The sequence below is a fragment of the Pristiophorus japonicus genome, unplaced genomic scaffold (genome assembly GCF_044704955.1).
Source record: "Pristiophorus japonicus isolate sPriJap1 unplaced genomic scaffold, sPriJap1.hap1 HAP1_SCAFFOLD_158, whole genome shotgun sequence".
Lineage (NCBI taxonomy): Eukaryota > Metazoa > Chordata > Chondrichthyes > Pristiophoridae > Pristiophorus > Pristiophorus japonicus.
Genome location: NW_027251257.1, coordinates 699102 through 719823, shown reverse-complemented (window position 1 = coordinate 719823; position 20722 = coordinate 699102). Strand labels below are relative to the sequence as shown.

The 20722-nt window shown below is 45.2% G+C and overlaps 1 pseudogene; it reads left to right on the top strand.

Annotated features, from left to right (window-relative positions):
* The first annotated feature begins 164 nt into the window (after positions 1–164).
* On the top strand, positions 165–14061 carry LOC139243033 (zinc finger protein 239-like; annotated as a pseudogene).
* Positions 14062–20722: the final 6661 nt, after the last annotated feature.

Below are 20722 nucleotides of genomic sequence, written 5' to 3'. Positions count from 1 at the left end.
TTCAGAACTTGCCTCTAATAGTAGTGAAAGGACACAAGTCTGCCTTACTTGGAAGAAATTGGTTGAGCTCACTGAAGCTGGATTGGAGTAAGATTTTCTGTCTGGAAGCGAGATTTTCATCAACTGATGAGGTTCTCAAGAAGTATCCGAAGGTGTTCTGCGAAATGGGCAGTCCGATCCAAGGCTTCAAGGTTAGTGTCAGGATACAGAAGGACGCTAGATCGGTTTACTACAAGCCACGTTCCGTACCATATGCACTCAAGGAGAAAGTTGAGCAAGAACTCTAAAGACTAGAGACTGAGAACATTACTTGTAAGATAGATCGATGTAATTGGGCTACACCCATTGTTGTTGTACCTAAGTCCAATGGTAAAGAAAGATTGTGTGGTGATTATAAAGTAACCATAAAACAGGTTCTAGAGGGTAATGTCCCCAATACATTGCCGAATATAGAAGATTTGTTCACAACACTAACAGGTGGTCAGATCTTCTCAAAACTGGATCTTACGAATGCCTACTTACAGCTTGAACTAGATGAGGAGTCCAAGTCATGTTTGACTATAAATACTCATCTAGGCCTATATCAATTTATTAGGCTACCGTTTGGAGTGTCTTCCACCCCTGCCATATTCCAAGGGGTGATGAACCAGATTTTGCAAGGTATTGAAGGGGTAGTATGTTATTTGGATGACATACTAATTTCAGAACCAAATAGGCAAATTCATAATAACAGATTGAATGAAGTTCTCAAACGGTTAAGAGAAGCACAGAGTACGAGTGTTTGCTTGTAAGTGTGAGTTATTTAAAAACTCAGTGGAGTACTTAGGGTACAGAGTAGACAAAGATAGTTTACATCCAACCATGGAAAAATTGGATGCAATTAGAAATGCACCCACTCCCAGGAATGTCACTGAACTTCGTTCATTCTTGAGTCTTTTGAACTATTATGGGAAGTTCCTACCAAATTTGGCTACAGTATTACATCCACTGAATGAACTTTTGAAAAAACAGGTCCATTGGAAGTGGTCAAAAGAATGCGATACAGCATTCAAGGAGTGTAAAAGCAAATTGGTAGAGAGCACCATGTTAGTTCACTATGACATATCTAAGGAGATTAAGCTAGCATGTGATGCCTCTCCGTATGGTGTTGGGGCAGTGATCTGTCATGTATCACGTAGTAGGGAGGAGAGACCAATTGCTTTTGCTTCACACACTCTCAGTGCCAGTGAGAGTAATTATGTGCAAATTGAAAGGGAAGCTTTGGCATTCATTTTTTGGGGTCAAGAAGTTTCACAAATACTTGTATGGTCGCAAGTTTACCATCGTTACGGACCATAAGCCCCTAACCAAGCAATCCTCCATCCAAAGTCCCCAGTTCCAACATTAGCTGCAGCCCGAAAGCAGAGATGGGCTTTGATTTTGTCAGCATATACATATGATATTGAATACAGATGATCAGCTGATCACAGTAATGCTGATGCAATGTCTAGATTGCCTTCCCCATCACAAGTTACACCCCATAGAAAATAGGTGCAGGAGTAGGCTATTCGGCCCTTCGAGCATGCACCGCCATTCAATAAGATCATGGCTGATCATTCCCTCAGTACCCCTTTCCTGCTTTCTCTCCATACCCCTTGATCCCTTTAGCCGTAAGGGCCATATCTATAGGGAAGAAGTGTTTAATTTTTCATACATTGATGAACTGCCAGTCACAGCTGAAGAGATTGGTAGAGCAACCAAACGTGACCCAGTGATGTCAAAGGTATATGAGTACATTGCAAATGGATGGCCAAACCAGGTAACAGACAAAGATACACATCCATTCTTCATTCGTAGGAATGAATTATCAGTCGATAAAGATTGTATCATGTGGGGTGCAAGAGTGGTTATACCAAATAAATTCAGGTCCAAATTATTAGGAGACCTCCATGACCAGCACCTGGGAATGTGCTTGACCAAGAGTTTTGCACGTATTTATTTATGGTGGCCAGGTCTTGATAAAGATATAGAGTACATCGTGAGTCAGTGTACAACATGTCAATCGGTAAGAAAGCAACCATCACCAGTATCATTACACCCATGGAAATGGCCTCCCAGGGTGTGGCAAAGGCTACATATTGCTTTTGCAGAGTTAGAAGGACAACAATTGTTCATTGTGATATATAGCCATTCAAAGCGGGTTGAGGTGTTTCCAATGTGGAAAATAACAACAAGTAAAACATTGGACATTTTACGAAAATTATTTTCTTCATTTGGCCTCCCTGAAGAGATTGTTTTGGATAATGGACCACAATTTCGTTCAGAAGAATTTGAACAATTCACGAGTAAAAATGGTGTGAAGCATATCAAGGTTCCACCATACCATCCTGCTTCGAATGATGCAGCAGATTATAAATTGTAAAACATGCCCTCATAAAACAAATGTTAGATCCAAATCCAGGGAAAGGACAGTTGTCATTGGATCACAAATTGGCTAATTTTTTGATTACATATCGAAATACTCCTCATACAACTACTGGTAGAACACCAGCACAGTTGTTTCTCAAACGACAGCCATGAACCAGATTCTCATTGTTAAAACTAAATTTGGCACAGTCCGTAGATGAGACACAATTAAGACAGAAAGAGAATCATGATAAAGGTAGAGTAAAAGAGAGAAGTGTGAAATTAAACCAGAAGGTGAGAGTGAAGAACCATCACCATAAATGGTTAAAGTGGTTACCAGGAAGAGTGGTGAAGATATGTGGTCCTCGCACATATTTGGTAAAGATGGTTGATAATGGACAGGTTAGGTTTGATGATATTGATCATATTTTACCTACAGACATGGAAGGAGTTGAAGGTGGGAATGATACAATTATTTCTGACTCATCAGATAGTTTTGATACACCAGAAGTCTTGAGTCCAAGTCAGGAAAACAAAGAGCCTGAAGTTAGAGTGAGTTCAAATGAAAATCAAGGAAATTCCGTGGAGGAAAACGTTCTTCAGGATGAGCCTCGAATGAGTGTGAAATCGACACCATGTTTGGAAGGTTCTGTTCGAGAGCGAAGGTATCCTCTTCGAAACAGAAAACAAGTGGTAAAGTTAAATTTGTAAATATGGGGGAAAAAAGTAAGTTTATATCCTGTGTTATGTATAAACATGAAAGTTATATATGATGTTTGTTATAATAACTTCTTCATTAAGGAGGGAGAAGTGTAATGTCTGTAAGCTTGTAATGTTTGTAGCTCCACACTGTGGATGTGGACGTATTGTGTACTGCAACTGCATAGTTAATAATAAACAGAACCAGGCAGATTCTGGAGGCTTCCGAGAAAGCTGCCTGCCATGTTAGGAGCTGTGTGTGCTGTGCTCTGTGACGATATCACAATGGGGAGCGGACAGGGAAGTGAGCTGAGTCTATGATCAGACCAGCCATGATCTTATTGAATGGGGAGCAGGCTCGGGGGGCCGGGTGGCCCACTCCTGCTCCTATTTCTCATACCCAGCATGCCCCACGGTGGAGAAGGTGCCACACCCAGACTACAGGAGCTCAGTGCGCAGGCGCGGGCCCTGGCTGTGTTTAGAGCATGCACGGTGCGTGTCATGGCAGAGGCGACATGTTTCGGACAGATTCCACAGAATTGTCATTTTAAGCGGAGCGGAGTGGAGTAATGTACCAGCGGGGAGCCGGGGAGGCTTTATGAACAACCGATATCCACCGTTAGCCCGGAATAATAAGCAGAATATCGGAGGTTGCAGCTTTGAGGCTTTCTCCCGGTTACAGGCCCAGGCTAACGGTGGCCATCTTGGTACAGGAAGGCAGGTTCAGCGCTCCGCTATCTTGATGTGGTGAGTAGCATACGCATGCGCAGCCATCTTGGTGCAGGAACGAAATGAATGATGTCAGTGTCTTCAGAATTGGACATAATGCTCCTTAAGCACTTTCAGGGGAGGAGAGGAACCAGTGAGTGTAAGACTGAGCCCAACCAGAATCACCATACTCAGGGGAGGAGGGTACTGCTTTAGGTACTGTTGAGGAGAATGACTCATCAGGGGAGGGCAGCAGCAGCCAAGTTCATGGCACTGTGCCTGGCTCTGCTGCACAGAAGGGTGGGAAAAAGAGTGGGAGAGCTATAGTGATAGGGGACTCTTGTAAGGGGAAGAGATAGGAGTTTCTGCGGCCGCAACCGAGACTCCAGGATGGTATGTTGCCTCCCTGGTGCAAGGGTCAAAGATGTCTCGGAGCAGCTGCAGAGCATTCTGGAGAGGGAGGGTGAACAGCCAGTTGTCGTGGTACATGTAGGTACCAACGATATAGGTAAGAAGCGGGAAGAGGTCCTACAAGCTGAATTTAGGGAGCTAGGAGTTAAATTAAAAAGTAGGACCTCAAAGGTAGTAATCTCTGGATTGCTACCAGTGCCATGTGCTAATAAGAGTAGAGGGAGCAGGATGGTTAGAATAAATACGTGGCTTGAGCAGTGGTGCAAGATGGAAGGATTCAAATTCCTGGGACATTGGAACCAGTTCTGGGGGAAGTGGGACCTGTACAAAAGGGACGGTCTGCACCTGGGCAGGACTGGAACTGATGTCCTAGGGGTAACATTTGCTAATGCAGTTCGGGAGTGTTTAAACTAATATGGCAGGGGGATGGGAACCTATGCAGCGAGATAGGGTGAAGTAACATGGAGTCAGAAACAGATGGTAGAAAGGTAAAAAGCAATAGTGGAAGGCCGAGTAAACAAAGGCAAGAAACAAAAAGGGCCACACTCCGTCATAATTCTAAAAGGACAAAGGGTGTTAAAAAAACAAGCCTGAAGGCTTTGTGTCTTCATGCAAGGAGTATCTGTAATAAGGTGGATGAATTAACTGTGCAAATAGATGTTAACGGATATGATGTGATTGGGATTACAGAGACGTGGCTCCAGGATGATCAGGGCTGGGAACTCAACATCCATGGGTATTCAAAATTCAGGAAGGATAGAATTAAAGGAAAAGGAGGTGGGGTAGCATTACTGGTTAAAGAGGAAATTAATGCAATAGTTAGGAAGGACATTAGCTTGGATGATGTGGAATCTATATGGGTAGAGCTGCAGAACACCAAAGGGCAAAAAACGTTAGTGGGAGTTGTGTACAGACCTCCAAACAGTAGTGGTGATGTTGGGGAGGGTATCAAACAGGAAATTAGGGGTGCATGCAATAAAGGTGCAGCAGTTATCATGGGTGACTTTAATATGCATATAGATTGGGCTAACCAAACTGGAAGCAATACGGTGGAGGAGAATTTCCTGGAGTGCATAAAGGATGGTTTTCTAGACCAATATGTCAAGGAACCAACTAGGGGGGAGGCCATCTTAGACTGGGTGTTGTGTAATCAGAGAGGATTAATGAGCAATCTCATTGTGCAAGGCCCCTTGGGGAAGAGTGATCATAATATGGTGGAATTCTACATTCGGATGGAGAATGAAACAGTTAATTCAGAGACCATGGTCCAGAACTTAAAGAAGGGTAACTTTGAAGGTATGAGGCGTGAATTGGCTAGGATAGATTGGCGAATCAAACTTAAGGGGTTGACAGTGGATGGGCAATGACAGACATTTAGAGACCACATGGATGAACTACAACAATTGTACATCCCTGTCTGGCGTAAAAATAAAAAAGGGAATGTGGCTCAACCGTGTCTATCAAAAGAAATCAGGGATAGTATTAAAGCCAAGGAAGTGGCATACAAATTGGCCAGAAGTAGCAGTGAACCTGGGGACTGGGAGAAATTTAGAACTCAGCAGAGGAGGACAAAGGGTTTGATTAGGGCAGGGAAAATAGAGTACGAGAGGAAGCTTGCCAGGAACATTAAGACAGACTGCATAAGTTTCTATAGATATGCAAAGAGAAAAAGGTTAGTAAAGACAAACGTCGGTCCCCTGCAGTCAGAATCAGGGGAAGTCATAATGGGGAACAAAGAAATGGCAGACCAATTGAACAAGTACTTTGGTTCGGTATTCACTAAGGAGGACACAAACAACCTTCCGGATATAAAAGGGGTCAGAGGGTCTTGTAAGAAGGAGGCACTGAGGGAAATCCTTATTAGTCGGGAAATAGTGTTGGGTAATTTGATGGGATTGAAAGCAGATAAATCCCCAGGGCCTGATGGACTGCATCCCAGAGTACTTAAGGAGGTGGCCTTGGAAATAGCGGATGCATTGACAGTCATTTTCCAACATTCCATAGACTCTGGATCAGTTCCTATCGAGTGGAGGGCAGCCAATGTAACCCCACTTTTTAAAAAAGGAGGGAGAGAGAAAACAGGGAATTATAGATCAGTCAGCCTGACATCAGTAGTGGGTAAAATGATGGAATCAATTATTAAGGATGTCATAGCAGCGCATTTGGAAAGAGGTGACATGATAGGTCCAAATCAGCATGGATTTGTGAAAGGGAAATCTTGCTTGATAAATCTTCTGGAATTCTTTGAGGATGTTTCCAGTAGAGTGGGCAAGGGAGAACCAGTTGATGTGGTATATTTGGACTTTCAGAAGGCTTTCGACAAGGTCCCACACAAGAGATTAATGTGCAAAGTTAAAGCACATGGGATTGGGGGTAGTGTGCTGACATGGATTGAGAACTGGTTGTCAGACAGGAAGCAAAGAGTAGGAGTAAATGGGTACTTTTCAGAATGGCAGGCAGTGACTAGTGGGGTACCGCAAGGTTCTGTGCTGGGGCCCCAGCTGTTTACATTGTACATTAATGATTTAGACGAGGGAATTAAATGTAGTATCTCCAAATTTGCGGATGACACTAAGTTGGGTGGCAGTGTGAGCTGCGAGGAGGATGCTATGAGGCTGCAGAGTGACTTGGATAGGTTAGGTGAGTGGGCAAATGCATGGCAGATGAAGTATAATGTGGATAACTGTGAGGTTATCCACTTTGGTGATAAAAACAGAGAGACAGACTATTATCTGAATGGTGACAGATTAGGAAAAGGGGAGGTGCAACGAGACCTGGGTGTCATGGTACATCAGTCATTGAAGGTTGGCATGCAGGTACAGCAGGCGGTTAAGAAAGCAAATGGCATGTTGGCCTTCATAGCGAGGGGATTTGAGTACAGGGACAATGAAGTGTTGCTACAGATGTACAGGGCCTTGGTGAGGCCACACCTGGAGTATTGTGCACAGTTTTGGTCTCCTAACTTGAGGAAGGACATTCTTGCTATTGAGGGAGTGCAGCGAAGGTTCACCAGACTGATTCCCGGGATGGCGGGACTGACATATCAAGAAAGACTGGATCAACTGGGCTTATATTCACTGGAGTTCAGAAGAATTGAGAGGGGATCTCATAGAAACGTTTGAAATTCTGACGGGTTTAGACAGGTTAGATGCAGGAAGAATGTTCCCAATGTTGGGGAAGTCCAGAACCAGGGGACACAGTCTAAGAATAAGGGGTAAGCCATTTAGGACCGAGATGAGGAGAAACTTCTTCACCCAGAGAGTGGTGAACCTGTGGAATTCTCTACCACAAAAGATGTTGAGGCCAATTCACTAAATATATTCAAAAAGGAGTTAGATGTAGTCCTTACTACTAGGGGGATCAAGGGGTATGGCGAGAAAGCAGGAATGGGGTACTGAAGTTGCATGTTCAGCCATGAGCGCATTGAATAGTGGTGCAGGCTCGAAGGTCCGAATGGCCTAATCCTGCTCCTATTTTCTATGTTTCTGTAGAACTGAACACAGCCAGAGTCAGCACCATCAGGGGAGGAGAGGGAGAGGAACCACTGAGTATAGAACTGAACCCAGCAAGAGTCAGCACCTTCAAGGGAGGAGGGGGAACAAGTGAGTGCAGAACTGAACCCAGCCAGAGTCAGCACCTTCAGGGGAGGAGAACCAGTGAGTGTAGAACTGAACCCAGCCAGAGTCAGCACCTTCAGGGGAGGAGAACCAGTGAGTGTAGAACTGAACCCAGACAGAGTCAGCACCTTCATGGGAGGAGAGGGAGGGGAACCAGTGAGTATAGAACTGAACGCAGCCAGAGTCAGCACCTTCAGTGGGAGAGCGGGGAACTGGTGAGTGGAACTAAATCCAGCTAAAATCAGCTCTTAAGGGGAGGAGAGGGAGGGGAACATAAGAACATAAGAAATAGGAGCAGGAGTAGGCCATAGGGCCCCTCTAATCTGCTCCGCCATTTAATACGATCATGGCTGATCCGATCATGGACTCGGGTCCACTTCCCTGCCCACTCCCCATAACCCATTAATTCCTTATCGGTTAAGAAACTGTCTGTCTGTGTCTTAAATTTATTCAATGACCCAGCTTCCAGAGCTCTCCGAGGAAGCGAATTCCACAGATTTACAACGCTCCTAGAGAAGAAATTCCTCCTCATCTCAGTTTTAAATGTGCGGCCCCTTATTCTAAGATTATGCCCCCTAGTTGTAGTCTCCCCTATCAGTGGAAACATCCTCTCTGCATTGACCTTGTCACACCCCCTCATAATCTTATACCTTTCGATAAGATCACCTCTCATTCTTCTGAATTCCAATGATTTGAGTCCCAACCTCCTCAACCTTTCCTCATAAGTCAACCCCCTCATCCCCGGAATCAACCGAGTGAACCTTCTCTGAACTGCCTTCAAAGCAAGTATATCCTTTCGTAAATATGGAAATCAAAACTGCACGCAGTATTCCAGGTGTGGCCTCACTAATACCCTGTATAATTGTAGCAAGACTTCCCTGCTTTTATACTCCATTCCCTTTGCTATAAAGGCCAAGATACCATTGGCCTTCCTGATCACTTGCTGATCTGCATACTAACCTTGTATGTTTCATGCACAAGTACTCCCAGGTCCCGCTGTACTGCAGCACTTTGCAATTTTTCACCATTTAAATAATAACTTGCTCGTTGATTTTTTTTCTGCCAAATTTATGCCCACTCACTTAGCCTGTCTGTGTCCTTTTGCAGATTTTTTGTGTTCTCCTCATACATTGCTTTTCCTCCCATATTTGTATCATCAACAAACGTGGCTACGTTACACTCAGTCCTTTCTGCCAAGTCGTTCATATAGATTGTGAATAGTTGTGCTCCCAGCACTGATCCCTGCAGCACCCCACTAGTTACTGATTGCCAACCCGAGAATGAACCATATATCCCGACTCTCTGTTTTCTGTGAGCATGGATAGAGGATTTGCTAACTAATATATTACCCCCAATCCCGTGATATTTTATCTTGTGCGATAACCTTTTATGTGGCACCTTGTCACTGCCTTCTGGAAGTCCAAATACACCACATCCACTGGTTCCCCTTTATCCACCATGTTTGTTACATCCTCAATGAATTCCACCAAATTTGTCAAACATGACTTCCCCTTCATAAATTGATGGTGACTCTGCCTGACTGAATTATGCTTTTCCAAATGTCCTGCTACTGCTTCTTTAATAATGGACTCCAACATTTTCCCAACCACAGATGTGAGGCTAACTGATCTATAGTTTCCTGCTTTTGTCTGCCTCCTTTTTTAAATAGAGGCATTAGATTTGCAGTTTTCCAATCTGCTGGGACCTCCCCAGAATCCAGGGAATTTTGGTAAATTACAAACAATGCTAATTCCCCTGTCTCATCCTCTAGGAGGAGTTCATAGAGTGCATAAGGGACGGGTCACTTGAGCAGTATGTAACTGAACCAACCAGCGGGCAGGCTATTTTGGATCTGGTCCTGCGTAATGAGACAGGATTAATAAATAATCTCCCAATAAAGGATCCCCTTGGAATGATTGAATTTCAAATTCAGATGGAAGGTGAGAAATTTGGATCTCTAACCAGCGTACTAAGCTTAAATAAAGGAGACTACAAAGGTATGAGGGCAGAGTTGGCTAAAGTGGACTGGGAAAATAGATTAAAGTGTAGGACGATTGATGAACAGCGGTGTACATTTAAGGAGATATTTCACAACTCTCAAGAAAAATATATTCCAGTGAGGAGGAAAGGGCATAAGGGAAAAGGTAGCCATCCATGGCTAACTAAAGAAATAAAGGATGGTATCCAATTAAAAACAAGGGCATACAAAGTGGCCAAAACTAATGGGAGGACAGAAGATTGGGAAACATTCAAAAGCCAACAAAGAATGATTAAAAAAATGATTAACAAAGGGAAGATAGACTATGAAAGTAAATTAGCACAAAATATAAAAACAGATAGCAAGAGTTTCTGTAGGTATATAAAAAGGAAAAGAGTGGCTAAAGTAAATGTTGATCACTTAGAGGACGAGACCGGGGAATTAGTGATGGAGAACATGGAGATGGTAGAAACCCTGAACAAATATTTTGTATCAGTCTTTACGGTAGAGGACACTAATAATATTCCAACAGTGGATAGTCAAAGGGCTATAGCGGGGGAGGAACTTATCACAATCACAATTACAATCACTAAGGAGGTGGTACTCAGTAAGATAATGGAACTAAAGGCGGATAAATCCCCTGGACCTGATGGCTTGCATCCTCGGGTCTTAAGAGAAGTAGCGGCAGGGATAGTGGATGCATTAGTTGTAATTTACCAAAATTCACTGGATTCTGGGGAGGTCCCAGCAAATTGGAAAACTGCAAATGTCACGCTTCTATTTAAAAAAAGGAGACAAAAAGCAGTAAACTAGAGACCAGTTAGCCTAATATCTTGGTTGGGAAGAGGTTGCAGTCCATTATTAAAGAAGCAGTAGCAGGCCATTTGGAAAAGCAAAATTTGTTCAGGCAGAGTCAGCATGGATTTATGAATGGCAAGTCACCTTTGCAAGATTAGTATGCAAGTACTACAAGTGATCAGGAAAGCCAATGAATCCTGGCCTTTATTGCAAAGGGGATGGAGTATAAAATCAGGGAAGTCTTGCTACAGTTGTACAGGGTATTGATGAAGCCACACCTGGAGTACTGCGTGCAGTTTTGGTTTCCATATTTACGAAAGGATATACTTGCTTTGGAGGCAGTTCAGAGAAGGTTCACGAGGTTGATTCTAGAGATGAGGGTTTTGGCTTATGAGGAAAGGTTGAGTAGGTTGGGCCTCTACTCATTGGAATTCATAAGAATGAGAGGTGATCTTATCGAAACGTATAAGATTATGAGGGGGCTTGACAAGATCGATGCAGAGAGGATGTTTCCACTGATAGGGGAGACTAAAACCAGAGGGCATAATCTTAGAATAAGGGGCCGGCCATTTAAAGCTGAGATGAGGAGACATTTCTTCTCTCAGAGGGTTGTAAATCTGTGGAATTCACTTCCTCAGAGAGCTGTGGAAGCTGGGTCATTGAATAAATTTAAGACAGAAATAGACAGTTTCTTAAACGATAAGGTATTAAGGGGTTATGGAGTGCGGGCAGTGAAGTGGACCTGAGTCCATGATCGGATCAGCCATGATTGTATTAAATGGCGGAGCAAGCTCGAGGAGCCGTATGGTCTACTCCTGTTCCTATTTCTTATATTATTATGTACTAGCAAACCCCCCCCCATGAGGATATTGGTCCCGGCGCTGTTGAGGTGCAATCCGTCCGGCCTATACAGGTCGCACCTTCCCCAGAAGCTGTCCCAATGCCTCAGGAAACTAAAGCTCTCCAGCCACGCATTCATCTGCTCTATCCTCCTATTTCTGTACTCACTAGCTCGGAGATTACTATCTTTGAGGTCCTGCTTTTTAATCTCTCTCCTAACTCAATAAACTCTGCCTGCAGGACCTCATCCCTCTTCCTACCTATGTCATTGGTACCGGTGTGGACCACAACCTCTGGCTGTTTACCCTCTTCCCAGAATGCCCTGCAGCCGCTCAGTGACATCCTTGACCCTGACACCAGGGCGGCTACATACCATCCCAGATTCACAGCTGCAGCCATAGAAACGCCTGTCTGCTCCCCTGATTATTGTATCCCCTACCACTATAGCTCTTCCATTCTTCTTCCTCCCCCCTATGCAGCTGAGCCACCCGTGCTGCCATGGTTTTGACTCTGGCTGCACTCCCCAGAGCCACCATCGCCCTGACCAGTACTCAGAACAGAGTACTGGTTGGAGAGTGAGATGGACTCGGGACTCCTGCACTACCTGCCTAATCCCCATCATCTGTCCGTTGGTTACCCACTCCCTCTCTGCCTGCACACTCATAAGCTGTGGGGTGACCGCCTCTAGAAACATGCTATCCACGTAGCTCTCAGTCTCATGGATGCACCGCAGTGACTCCAACCGCCGCTCAAGCTCCAAAACTCAGAGCTGGAGTTGGTGCAGCTGGAGACACCTCCTGCACACTTGGTCGTCCCGGCTGGATGAAGCATCCAGGATTTCCCACATGCCACAGGATGTGCAATCCATGGGACTGAGCTGTCCTGCCATCCCTCGAGTTACACTCGCAACTATCAAATAGAACTAAACTCTAAACCTGAGAAAAACACACACAGCAACTACCCAGCAATCAACTGATTTAACTAACCTTTATTTAAAGAAGAAGTACTAACTTAACAGAGAAAAGAAAACCTTCGGGGAGGAGAGGGAGGGGAACCAGTGAGTGTAGAACTGAACCCAGCCAGAGTCAGCACCTTCAGGGGAGGAGAGGGAGGGGAACCAGTGAGTGTAGAACTGAACCCAGCCAGAATTAGTGGAGAAGACAGTCTAGAAATGTGTGTTTGTTTGGATTTCTGCACAACAGGAAGGACAATGTGTGGGACATGGATTTATAGCTTTGGAAGAACAAGAGAGGAAAGAATGTTCCATGGAAACTCGATGTGTCTATTCTGAATTTCTGTTTTGTACTTAAAGTGATGAGTTTTGTTATCTCCTTTTACAGGGTATTAGAAGGGGAGATTTTCAGACAGGAAACACAAACCAAACATCACGTCAAGATCTGACGGAGTCAATCGATTCATCAGGACCTGAATATCATCGGCCTTTGAAAGTGGAAGGAGAAATGTTTGTCTGTTCTGTCTGTGAGAAAAGATTTCAAATATCAGTGTGTGACTGGAAAAGCACCGAGACAAACACACCCGAGTGAGTGTTCCAGTGCACTGTCTGTGGAAAGAGCTTTAACCAGTTACACAGCCTGAAAAAACATCGCACCATTCACAGCGGGGAGAAACTGTAAACGTGTTGTGTGTGTGGGCGAGGCTTCAACTGATCGTCCAACATGGAGAGTCACAAGGATACCCGCACCACGGAGAAACCGTGGGAATGTGATGCCTGTGGGAAGGGATTCAGATCACCGTCTGAGCTGGAAATTCATTGACGCAGTCACACTGGGGAGAGGCCATTCACCTGTCCCTTGTGTGAGAAGGGATTCACTGTGTCATTCCACCTTGTAGCTCACCAGCCAGTACACACTGGGGAGAGGCCGTTCACCTGCCCTGTGTGTGGGAAGGGATTCACTCGGTCATCCAACCTGCTGAAACACCAGCGAGTTCACACTGGGGAGAGGCCGTTCAGCTGCTCACAGTGTGGGAAGGGATTCACTTGTTCATCCAACCTGCTGACACACCAGCGAGTTCACACTGGGGAGAGGCTGTTCATGTGCTCGAGTGTGGGAAGGGATTCACTAATTCATCCAACCTACTGACACACCAGCGAGTTCACACTGGGGAGAGGCTGTTCATGTGCTCGAGTGTGGGAAGGGATTCACTAATTCATCCAACCTGCTGACACACCAGCGAGTTCACACTGGGGAGAGGCCGTTCAGCTGCTCAGAGTGTGGGAAAGGATTCACTCAGTCATCCCACCTGCTGACACACCAGCGAGTTCACAAGTGACTGCAGGGATTGGAACCTGCTGTTATTGCTGCTGTTAATCACATCCCGACTGAACCATGTTCATTCTGACAGTTGGGGTTTGTTTCTGCTGATGTTAAGAACCCTATAACTGGACTTTAATATTCTGGATATATTGCTGATGGTGTTCTCGGGGCTGCAGTGTCCATTTAAGAAACGCTGTGTGTTATCTTTCCCCTTAATTCAGCGACTCTCAACAGAAATTTAGTTTGCAAAAAAATTATGAACTTTTACTTTGATCCCAAACTGATCTTTGGTACAAAATCTACAATAGTGTGTGAAAGTTTCCACTAAATAAAATCTCCAATTAGAAAGCTTGCTGACAATTCTTACTGACTTGCACATTACACACAGTGGCCCCTCCATTATCCACCAGAAAGAAGGGGAATGGGAATTGGTGGGGAATCAGTGTCCCCAAATGTTGCCCCTCCCGTCTGGTGTTGCAATCCCCTCAGCACGGGAATGGAGACAAGTCCAGACCAAAACTGTGTGCAGTACTCCAGGTGTGGTCTTACCAATGCCCTGTACAGTTGTAGCAGGACTTCCCTACTTTTATACTCCATCCCCCTTGCAATAAAGGACAGCATTCCATTTGCCTTCCTGATTACTTGCTGTACCCGCATGCTAACTTTTTGAGTTTCATGTACAAGAACTCCCAGATCCCTCTGTACTACAGCATTTTGTAATAGTCCCCATTTAAGTAATAATTTGCTTTTTTATTTTTCCAACCAAAGGAGATAACCTGACATTTTACCACATTATAGTCCATCTGCCAGATTTCTGCCCATTCACTGAGCCTCTCTATATCCCTTTGTAGATTCTTTGCATCCTCCTCACAACTTACTTTCCCACCTATCTTTGTATCATCAGCAAATTTGGCTGCGTTACACTCGGTCCCTTCATCCAAGTCATTAATATAAATCGTTAATAGTTGAGGCCCCAGCACTGATCCCTGCGGCATCCCCCAAGTTACAGTTTGCCAATCGGAAAATGACCCATTTATCCTGACTCTGTTTTCTGTTAGTTAGCCAATCCTCTCTCCATTCTGATATATTATCCCAACCCTGTGAGCTCTTAGCTTGTGCTGTAACCTTTTATATGGCACCTTATCGAATCCTTTCTGGAAATGCAAATACACAACTTCAACTCGTTCTCCTTTAACGACATCCTCAAATAACTGTACCAAATTTGTCAAACATGATTTCCCTTTCATAAAACCATGCTGACTCTGCCTGACTGCAATATGATTTTCTAAATGTCCTGCTTCTACTTCCTTAATGATTTACTCCGGTATTTTCCCAATGACAGATGGTAGACTAACTGGTCTATAGTTTCCTGCTCTCTGTCTCCCTCCTTACTTCAATAGGGGTGTTACATTTACGGTTTTCCAGTCCGCTGGGACCTGTCCAGAATTCAGGGAATTTTGGTAGATTACAACCAATGCATCCACTATCTCAGCAGCCACTTTTAAGACCCTAGGATGCATGTCATCAGGTCCAGGGGACTTGTCCACCTTTAGTCCCATTAGTTTGATTAGTACTTTATCTCCAGTGATAGTGACTGTTTTAAGTGAACCCTCTGCAATAGCTCCTTGATTATCAACTGTTGGGATGTTTTTAGTGTCCTCTACCTTGAAGACCGACACAAAATATTTGTTCAAAGTCTCTGCCATTTCCATGTTTCCCATTATTAATTCTCCAGTCTCATCTTCTCAGGGACCAACATTTACTTGAGCTGCTCATTTCCTTTTTATATACCTGTAGAAACTCTCTTTTTATATTTCTTGCTAGTTTACTCTCATCTGCTATATTCTCTGTCTTTGTCATTTTTTTAGTCGTCTTTTGCTGGTTTCTAAAAAATTCCCAATCCTCTGGCCTTCCACTGTCCTTCAACATTATATCAGACAGGAGAAGATTGGTGTCAGTGACTGTAGGGTGGGTTGATATCAGACAGGAGGAGATTGGTGTCAATGACTCTGGGGTGGGTTTATATCAGACAGGAGGAGATTGGTGTCAGTGACTGTGGGGTGGGTTTATAACAGACAGGAGAAGATTGGTGTCAGTGACTGTGGGGTGGGTTGATATCAGACAGGAGGAGATTGGTGTCAATGACTGTGGGGTGGGTTTATATCAGACAGGAGGAGATTGGTGTCAGTGACTGTGGGGTGGGTTTATAACAGACAGGAGAAGATTGGTGTCAGTGACTGTGGGGTGGGTTTATAACAGACAGGAGGAGATTGGTGTCAATGACTGGGGTGGGTTTATATCAGACAGGAGAAGATTGGTGTCAGTGACTGTGGGGTGGGTTTATATCAGACAGGAGGAGAGTGGTGTCAGTGACTGTGGGGTGGGTTTATATCAGACAGGAGGAGATTGGTGTCATGGAATCATTGCAGTTTACAACACAGAAGGAGGCCAGTCGGCCCATCATGTCTGTGTGGCCGAAAAAGAGCTATCCAGCATAATCCCACTTCCCTGCTCTTGGTCCGTAGCCCTGCAGATTACGGCACTTCCGGTGCATATCCAAGTACTTTTGTAAATGCGATGAGGGTTTCTGCCTCTACTACTCTTTCAGGCAGTATGCTCCAGACTCCCACCTCCCTCTGGAGGTTATGCTGGAACTGTGTAAAACGCTAGTTGGGACACAGGTAGAGTATTTGCACAGTTCTGGTCAACACATCACCTTATTGGGCCAGCCCGGGCTCACCCTATTGGGCCAGCCCGGGCTCACTCTATTGGGCCAGCCCGGGCTCACCCTATTGGGCCAGCCCGGGCTCACCCTATTGGGCCAGCCCGGGCTCACTCTATTGGGCCAGCCCGGGCTCACCCTATTGGGCTAGCCCGGGCTCACCCTATTGGGCCAGCCTGGGCCCACCCTATTGGGTCATCACGGGCCCATCCTATTGGGTCATCACGGGCCCACCCTATTGGGACAACCCCTCCTTCACCCCACTCTCCAACCCCTCCTTCACCCCTACTCTCCAACCCCCCTCACCCCAACCCCTCCTTCACTCTACTCTCCAACCCCTCCTTCACCCCTACTCTCCAACCCCCTCACCCCAACCCCTCCTTCACTCTACTCTCCAACCCCTCTTTCACCCCTACTCTCCAACCCCCTCACCCCAACCCCTCCTTCACTCTACTCTCCAACCCCTCTTTCACCCCTACTCTCCAACCCCCCTCACCCAACCCCTCCTTCACCCCTACTCTCCAACCCCCTCACCCCAACCCCTCCTTCACCCCTACTCTCCAACCCCTCACCCCAACCCCTCCTTCACCCCTACTCTCCAACCCCTCACCCCAACCCCTCCTTCACCCCTACTCTCCAACTCCTCACCCCAACCCCTCCTTCACCCCTATTCTCCAACCCCCTCACCCCAACCCCTCCTTCACCCCTACTCTCCAACCCCTCACCCCAACCCCTCCTTCACCCCTATTCTCCAACCCCCTCACCCCAACCCCTCCTTCACCCCTACTCTCCAACTCCTCACCCCAACCCCTCCTTCACCCCTACTCTCCAACTCCTCATCCCAACCCCTCCTTCACCCCTACTCTCCAACTCCTCATCCCAACCCCTCCTTCACCCCTACTCTCTAACTCTTCAGTCACCCCTACAATTTCATTTTGACCATCACTTACACCAATGATCGACACTGGAGGTAAATCTCAAGAGCTTCTGTGTGATGGTGATGTGATGACTGGACAATAAAGCTCAGAGACTGGTGGGGGGCTGCTCATTACCCTCGGTGTGATTTAATCCCCTTTCCCACTGAATACTGCGGACAGACATGGTCACCTTGGTAACGGAATGGTCAGTGTGACATCACTTTCTGAACAAGAGCACACAAGACACTGGATCATCAATAAATGGTAAAGGTATTAAACACTCTGCAATTACATTGTAAATAAAGTGGAAATAAAATCCTGGAATATAATTGGTGAAGATAATTTATCTCTGGAATTGACTTGCAAATATTAAGAATGATGTGTTTTGTTTACACACACACACATATTTATATATATATATTATAGATAGCAAATACTTTGTTTGCTCTTTTCAGTTGTTCTGCTGAACCTGATGTGATCCACATTTTATGTTCTTCAGCCCATCCAGCGGTGCTTGCTGGGTCAGGATATAAAGAGAACGTGCGCTGTTCCTCCTCCCACTGCCCGGGGGAATGGGGCAGATATTTAAAGGGACAGGGACTCCCCTTTCTCTGCCTATTTATAGTTAAAAGAACAGTCCAGTTTATCTTGGGGTGTTGGAGGACTTCAACAGAGCTCGCATTAACAGTCGCTCCCTTCTGTACTGTGCAGTGATTGTAAAGCTATTTCAGTGACTTGAACCTTTCTAAAATGTCTCACTGTTTTTGAAGATTCACTTAACTTGCTTGTATAATTTGGAAAGAGTTCAGAATTGTGCAGTGTGACAAAGATTTCGGTTAAAGGTGGTGTAAAATTTGTTTCAAAATATTCTGTTTGAACCCTCCCCCAACCCCCCAAATTTCAGAACACTCTGCAGGAATTTCACTCCATTCACACATCGAAGGTGAGAGAGATGTTGTGGGGCACACGTTAAGTCCAGTATCTGAAAGTGATTAACAGATTGGGTTTTGTGTTTGGTGATCCCGGGCGTGTTACTGACACCTTCCCTCGATACTAAGGCAAGGACTCTGGAAGGTAGGGGGAACTGGGACTTGTCCCTGAGAGTAACCGAAGATATGAGAACTGAAATAATCTAGAGTGAGAAAGGAGAAAAGGCCCAAAATGGAGTCGTCAGTAACAGGACATAAATTAGTCTCCTCTTATCTTGGAGACATCAAATATCGACACACTCTGTTATTTAAAATATCAACATATTAAACTCCAGCCCAGTTATCGGGTTATTCACATCAGCAGAACAACCCTCAACTGATACAACGAACACAATTCAGTCAGGATGCGATTAACAGCAGCAATTACAGTAGAATCCAAACCCTGCAGTCACTTGTGAACTCGTTGGTATCTCAGCAGTGAATCCCTTCCCACATACAGAGTAGGTGAACGGCCTCTCTCCAGTGTGACTGTGACGATGCATTTCCAGCTTACATGGTTTGGTTCAGTTCTGTACCCGCTGTGCACAGAGTGAGAATAAAATTAATGAGCTGCTAATTTTCTCTGCTGAATACTGGGCCTTTTGTGCTGGCCCAATAGGGTGAGCCCGGGCTGGCCCAATAGGGTGAGCCCGGGCTGGCCCAATAGGGTGAGCCCGGGCTGGCCCAATAGGGTGAGCCCGGGCTGGCCCAATAGGGTGAGCCCGGGCTGGCCCAATAGGGTGAGCCCGGGCTGGCCCAATAGGATGAGCCCGGGCTGGCCCAATAGGGTGAGCCCGGGCTGGCCCAATAGGGTGAGCCCGGGCTGGCCCAGGGTCACCAGACAACAATCAGCACAAAGCTCCCTTTCAGGGGCCACTGACCTGGGCACAAACATGTGTCCAATCAAACTGACAGACACTCTGAAGCCCCGCCCACCCTTTGTCCCTGCCGTGTCGAAGCTCCGAGCAGAGCGCTTGCTTTGGGAGTCTCGTGTCGGGAATATGGACAGCCGAATTTGTAGAGTACACTCCATAATCCCTCACGGTTCACAGTGTCAAAGGCCTTGGTCAGGTCAATGAGGGTTGAACCAACCCCACAGTCACTGACACCAATCTCCTCCCATGGGATATAAACCAACCCTTGTCACTGACACCAAGTGCACTGGGAAAATATGTTAAAGGGTAAGACTATAGAAACGCAATGGCAAACATTTAAGGAGATATTTCATAACTTTCAGCAAAGATTTATTCAAGTGAGAAATAAAGATGTTAAGAGAAGGATGAACCATCCCTGGCTAACGGAGGAAGTAAAGGATGGTATCAAATTGAAAAAGGCATACAATGTTGCAAAGGACAGCGGAAGGCCAGAGGATTGGGAAATTTTCAGAAACCAGCAAAGGACAACTCAAAAAATGATAAAGACAGGGAAGATAGCAGATGAGAGCAAACTAGCAAGAAATATAAAAACAGACAGTAAGAGTTTCTACAGGTAAATAAAAAGGAAACGAGTAGCTAAAGTAAACATTGGTCCCTGAGAAGATGAGACTGGAGAATTAATAATGGGAAACACGGAAATGGCAGAGATTTGAACAAATATTTTGTGTCGGTCTTCACGGTAGAGGACACTAAAAACATCTCAACAGTTGATAATCAAGGAGCTATTGCAGAGGGTTCACTTAAAACAGTCACTATCACTGGAGATAAAGTACTAATCAAACTAATGGGACTAAAGGTGGACAAGTCCCCTGGACCTGATGACATGCATCCCAGGGTCTTAAAAGAAGTGGCTGCTGAGATAGTGGATGCATTGGTTGTAATCTACCAAAATTCCCTGAATTCTGGAGAGGTCTCAGTGGACTGGAAAACCGCAAATGTAACACCCCTATTGAAGAAAGGAGGGAGACAGAGAGCAGGAAACTAGAGACCAGTTAGCCTACCATCTGTCATTGGGAAAATACTGGAGTCCATCATTAACAAAGTAGTAGCAGGACATTTAGAAAATCATATTGCAGTCAAGCAGAGTCAGCATGGTTTTATGAAAGGGAAATCATGTTTGACAAATTTGCTGGAGTTGTTTGAGGATGTAACGAGTGGAGTGGATAAAGGAGAACCAGTTAATGTCGTATATTTAGATTAACAGAAAGCATTCCATATGGTGCCACAGAAGGTTACTGCACAAACTAAGAGTTCATGGGGATGGGGGGTAATATATTAACATGGATAGAGGATTGGCAAACTAACAGAAAAAAGAGTCAGGATAAATGGGTAATTTTTAGGTTGGCAAACTGTAACTAGTGAGTGCCGCAGGGATCAGTGCTGGGGTCTCAACTATTTACCATTTATATTAATGACTTGGATGAAGGGACCGAGTGTAACGCAGCCAAATTTGCTGATGATACAAAGA